At 41.3% G+C, this 4,970-nt stretch overlaps 1 long non-coding RNA gene across 1 annotated transcript; it reads right to left on the bottom strand.

Moving 5' to 3' along the window:
* Nucleotides 1-498: 498 nt before the first annotated feature.
* Nucleotides 499-4,839, bottom strand: LOC129677357 (uncharacterized). The gene is made up of 3 exons (XR_008720198.1): nt 4,763-4,839; nt 3,067-3,152; nt 499-1,295 (listed from the first exon to the last, which is right to left on the bottom strand). It is a non-coding gene; the product is annotated as an uncharacterized LOC129677357 (long non-coding RNA).
* Between the last annotated feature and the right edge of the window lie 131 nt (nt 4,840-4,970).

The raw sequence follows: 4,970 nt of genomic DNA, 5'->3' as shown, positions 1-4,970 counted from the left end.
CCTTTGTAGCCCAGGTTAGCCTCAAACACACTACCTAGCTGATGGTGTCCCTGAACTCCTGATATTCCCCCTCTGATCAGACAGCCACTGGCTATTACATTTGGGGGAGGATAGTGTATGTTCTCACTGTGAAGATGAAGAAACTGACAGCAATGGTGTTAGGAAGGTAAGATTTTCTAGGACAAATTCTCCTTTTCCTGGAAAAAATATTATTGTCTCACTTTATTATTACGGATAAGATGAATGAACATGCAAATCTTCATAACATTATTTGGGGAGTTGAACTCTTTCAATTATAACTTAGTTTGCTGATATTCTGTAAACTTTTAAAATTAATCATTGCTAATTTACAATATAACAGAAACCAAACAGGAAAACAAATCTTCATTAGATATTTTGCACAAAAAGTTATTTTTATATTTGTAATTTTTACTTAAAAATTAGACAATTCCATATATTTATATAATGAATTTTAGCCACACTCCCCCATCCCATCCAGCCCACATTTCCTATCTCCCTTACAGTTGCTTCAACTATTTCTCTTTACAGGTTTCTTTGTCATGGTCATATCTTGGGATTTTGTGTTGTGACCCCCAGAGTTTAAACACAGCTGTGTGATCCTGGGCTTCAGAATTTCCAATGGAGCATGGCAGGCTCAGGTGTGAGGATACATATGAAATCAGTGACAGCCTCACTCCCATGATCCCCCAGCAGCAGGTAGTTCTGAGAATGGGGGTGGGGCCATTGTGTTTCTCTGTGATCCTTCCCTTGCTGATGAGGGGCCCAGTGTTCTGCAGGTAGCTGTGGTGTTGGGAGACAGCCCATGGTTGCCCTGGCTGTGTCATGCCCACCATATCGCATTTCCAGCCCTTCTCATCTTCTGGCTCTTGCACACTTTCTACAATGTCCTAAGCTTTGGAGAGGGTGCTGTAGGTGTCCTGTTTGGGGCTAAGCCCTCAAGTATCGCTTACTCTTGGGACTGTGAGCAGCCATGGGTCTCTGCATTCATCACTGTTCACAATGATGGAATCTTCTCTGGGTAATGCTGGCTGTAGCAGTTGTCCATGAGCATAATTATAAACATTCAGAAGACAGTTTGGGACCACATCTATTTAAATGACTGTAGAGACTTTCTCACCCAGGACCTGAGAACTTCCAGTTTCCTGTGGTGTAGTTGCACATAAGCAGAAGTGAAGAGGATACTCATTATAGAAGCTAAGGCCACGTGATTCTTCCAGAAGCCCCACGATGAGAGCTCAATGCCCTGTATTGTCAAGAACTCTTCACCAGAACATCTGAAATTCAACACACACACAAAGTCAAAGGTTATTTACTATATTCACTGATACTTCCCTTTAAAACCATGGTTTCAACATATCATTAAAAATTTCTTCTTTATATTTAATAGACATCATCAGATGCTTACAATTTCGTTATATATTATTCTAGTCAATCTAAACATGTACCTTAGTTAATTTAAAAAACAATCCAAACGGGAGTAGTTACCACATGCACTTAAAACAGAAGCAGGCTTAAAGAATTTGGCCCCATTTACAGAGTCACATTATAATCCAACTTTGTAGACTTACAAGGTCACACATTCATGTCTAAATCTACAAGGCTGCTCTCTGCAGGGACAAAAGCACCGATCACGTTCTTGCTACTCCTGAAGCAGAAATCCTCAGCTCCTAACAACACATAAAGACCTTCCAAAGAGGTCAAAGCTTTGTGCAATTCAGCTGAGCCATGAGACAGTCATGGGAAAGAACACAGCACAGAATTCTAGACTGGGGAGATCAAGGGTTTCTGACAGGAGTCTGTCAGGTCCTGTCAGCTCCTGCACTAAGGCTGCAGTGACAACCGCAGATGCTTAGCTATAGGACATCCCCAGCAGCCTGGGTGACAGTGGAGCCTGGGTGAGAGCAGAGCCTTAGCAGACTGGGAGCACAGCAGGATGCCATGGTCCTGACACAGGGTACAAAAGCAGCTGCTGAAAATTCTGCAAACAGCTACAATCACTGCTGTGCAGTTCCACCCCTGTGTCCCTCCACTCCCTTGTATCTCTTGGATTTGGCAGCTCACAAATCTGCTGAAAGAGCAGATTTCTTCTTTTTCTTCCTTTTGTGAGGACAAACCTGTGAGTATGACATCATCTATGTCCTCCCGTCCAGAAACTGATAAGGAATTTGTATTAGACAGGTGCCAGACCACACCAGGAGGGAGGAGAAATAAGATCCCCACAATTCAGGTTATCTCAACAGTAATTCAAAGCACAAATTTGCATTTCTATTGTTCATTATTATTTTGAATATCCATGAGATGTAATATGAGCTTATCCTCTCTTGTTTAGATATCAAAATCAAAATATGAGAACGATCATAGAAAGTGAAGGTATTGAAACTTTACAACAATCCACTCTAATTTTATTTCAGAATCTGTGTTTCTATTTTTATTTCATTTTTTATTTTTATTATTAGTTACATTTTATTAACTCTGTTTCTATTTTAATGGCATTGGACAAAAATGAGATTTCCATCCCAACATACTGAAATATATGATTCTTCAATTGCAAGACATGTCCTCTGATAGGACATTTTACACACACACACACACATACACACACACACACACCTTTGATTTCTTGAAGTCTTCCAGTGTGTGAGGCAGAGAGAAGGCCTGAATGCTGGCAGGCAAAGCTCATCACAGTTCACCCTTGCTGCCCTGGCATTCTTGGGCTTGGCCCACAGAACTGTAATGTATACATGTAGAAACTCTGTGCCCTTGCTAGACTATCAGAGCAGCCCATGTCCAACTCAAATGTTCTGAAACAAGAAACTCAAATCCACAACCAAAACACCAAGACCAATTGTCAAGAGGCCCCAAAGAACACTTTCTGCATATTATCTACAATGTGGAGCAGAAGGGTCCAAACACATTCACACGTGCTTGGTGCACATGACTCACTCTGGGGAACAGGCATAGAAGAGGGTCAACCCTGAAAGGACAGGCAGCCCTCTGAGTGTACAGCATCCTGTGTCCCCACTGAGGCACTGAACCCAAGCTTACATTATTTGGTTCTGACATCTGCTGAGTTCTTCTGTGTTGTGTTCTAGACAGAAGGTTTGTCCCAAGAATTCATTGTGCAACAAAGCCTGTAACACAAACAGGAACCCAGAAAGACAAATAGTTTTATATTTCCAAGAGTTTCCATGAGAATAAATACAGACGACTTTAAGTTCAATCTTTACTGCTATTTGCAATTGTTCTTAAACACAAAACCTACCAGGTTTACAGTCTGCTCAGCAAAGCAATCAGGAGGCTTAGGATTGAAATGATGGTGCTTCCAATCAACTAAGAGAAGGGTTCTCTAACTACATTACCCCAGACCTCCTCCTTCCATACCTTCTAATTCCATAACCCCATAAACACTATAATTAAAATTATAAAAACAAAATTCATTCAGTGAGTGTTATTGATTTATAATAACAATATTGTTTGCTTTTCATCAAAAGCAATTATAACTGTGAGAGTTAGAAAGTATTTGAAGACAAACTTTCCTACGGAGATAGGGTTGTAAAGCCAATAAGGTTATGGGTATCACATGATTTGTTTCTTTTAATTTCCTGATATGAACTATATATCATTGTCTCTGATCCTTTTATCCTTTCCTTTTTTGGGTAGAAACATGACGATAGGTGTAGAGGAATTTCAATTCAGAACAAGGCTGCTCTGGCAAGAGAGCACATCCAAAGACCTTCTAGGTCTATGTGATCCAGCAGGAATACAAACACACCTTTAATCCAGGAGACAGAGGCAAGCAGATTTGGGTTCAAGGACAGCCTTGTAAAGAGCAAGTTTCAAGGTAAAAAAAAAAAAAAAGGGAAACAAAACTTTGGGCCAGGTGTGGTGGTACAGGCATTTAATCGCAAACAATGAAGGTAAAGTTAAGTCTGTAGGAGGAAGCACCCATGTTTGGATATGTTGTTCAATTGAGTGGCAGAGAAAGTAACCAATTAGAGAAAGATATGAGAGAACAGGATATGCCCAACTCTCTCACAGAACAGAAAGAGATGATACTTAAGGGAACAACACAGAGAATGAGAGAGAGTGACGGCAGATTTACAGGCTCAGTAAAGAAAGACGGTTGCAGAAAGAGAACTCAGATGAAGACAAAATGAGCCAGAGAATGAAAAGGAGTCAGGAGATTAGAGCAGATTGCTTGAGTTAGTTTGAGGCCAAGCAGAGCAACTCAAAGGCAGAGAGAGAAGCAAGTTGGAGTAAGTTACCTGGGGTAGGAGTTTGAGTTGAACCAGCCACCCCAGCTCAGTAAGAACAAGAAAGGGTGAGCTTATTAGGGAGTCAGTCTCAGAGGCTGAAATGTTCTAGGCCTAGGTTAGAGTGTAGGGAGGCTAGAAGCTTGCAGGACTAGGCCTAGGTTAGCAGACAGAGGCAGTAAGTCTCAAGACAACAAATGAAACAGGAGAATAAAAGTTCCTTTTCCATGTGTGTTTTTCATCCTATCATCCATCTTTTCTCTTTACACTGAGATTTCTCTCAGCTTTCATTTCCCTCAAATAACTCAGATGACTTACTGACCTAGGGCTAACTAACTCTTATAGAAATGTTCTCCTCTCTTGCTCCTAGAAGAATTTTTTTGGGTCAGAGCTGCTTAGAGCCCACAGCTGGGGAAAGGGCACAGTTGAGATTCGTTTCCTTTACTGCAGTTGGAGGACGCAGTACAGTGCCAGAGAGGACAGTTTACCTGGAATCCATAGTGAGGGATGTTAAAGTACTGAATCCATGAGAGTGCAGGCAGTGAGATTCCAAAACATAGGGAGAGACCTGAGAAAAACTACAGAGAGCAGAGCCGTGAGTCAGAACTAGCCTGGTGACTGAGACATCTACAAAAGAGCCTCTGTCTTCAAGACCCCTACCTCCTTCTGACCATTTCTGTTCAGATCAGACTTTTT

The sequence above is a fragment of the Psammomys obesus genome, unplaced genomic scaffold (assembly GCF_907164565.1).
Source record: "Psammomys obesus unplaced genomic scaffold, mPsaObe1.curated_primary_1811, whole genome shotgun sequence".
NCBI classification, from domain to species: domain Eukaryota; kingdom Metazoa; phylum Chordata; class Mammalia; order Rodentia; family Muridae; genus Psammomys; species Psammomys obesus.
Note: the sequence above shows the minus strand (reverse complement) of the source record. Positions and strands in the feature narration are given on the sequence as shown.